Below are 490 nucleotides of genomic sequence, written 5' to 3'. Positions count from 1 at the left end.
CTTGATCACAGAGGTGCAAGGGGTCTTCTGAGGCCTGCGGGTGAACCCCCTCTTCCTCTCTGCCCACCTCTGGTCCTGGTGGGGTCTCTACATTCCTAGGTCTGTGTTGCTGCATTTCAAGTGTCCCCTCCAACCTGCCTGCCCCATCCTGCCCCCTCCTTACCATGGCCATTAGCACCAGGGCGCTGACCAGCACAGCGTACAGGGTGGCCTTCCCCAGCAGGATCTCATAGAGGAGGGTGGCAGAGAGGACACCTTGCTGATAAGATGCTGTTGGCAGGAAGGGAGAGCAGGTAGGTACCTGTGAGCTGGTCATCTGTGGCCTCCTTCCCTCATAGCCCCCACCAGGGTCCACGGGTTCGGCATTCTCTGATTCCAGAGCAAAGATAATAGGAGATGGGGACATAGGAGGAGAAGGACACTTACCGGAGGTGACGCCACAGTCTGAAAGAAATAAGGGGAGGGAAATGGATGAGAGCCTGCATCTTCT

The 490-nt window shown here is 56.9% G+C and overlaps 1 long non-coding RNA gene across 1 annotated transcript; it reads right to left on the bottom strand.

The window, feature by feature from the left end:
* Positions 1 to 155: 155 nt before the first annotated feature.
* LOC104983198 lies at positions 156 to 490 on the bottom strand. The gene is made up of 2 exons (XR_824602.1): positions 427 to 490; positions 156 to 270 (listed from the first exon to the last, which is right to left on the bottom strand). It is a non-coding gene; the product is annotated as an uncharacterized LOC104983198 (long non-coding RNA).

Source organism: Bison bison, unplaced genomic scaffold, assembly GCF_000754665.1.
Source record: "Bison bison bison isolate TAMUID 2011002044 unplaced genomic scaffold, Bison_UMD1.0 scf7180017862002, whole genome shotgun sequence".
Classification (NCBI taxonomy): Eukaryota; Metazoa; Chordata; class Mammalia; order Artiodactyla; family Bovidae; genus Bison; species Bison bison.
This window is presented reverse-complemented; position numbering and strand designations above follow the sequence as displayed.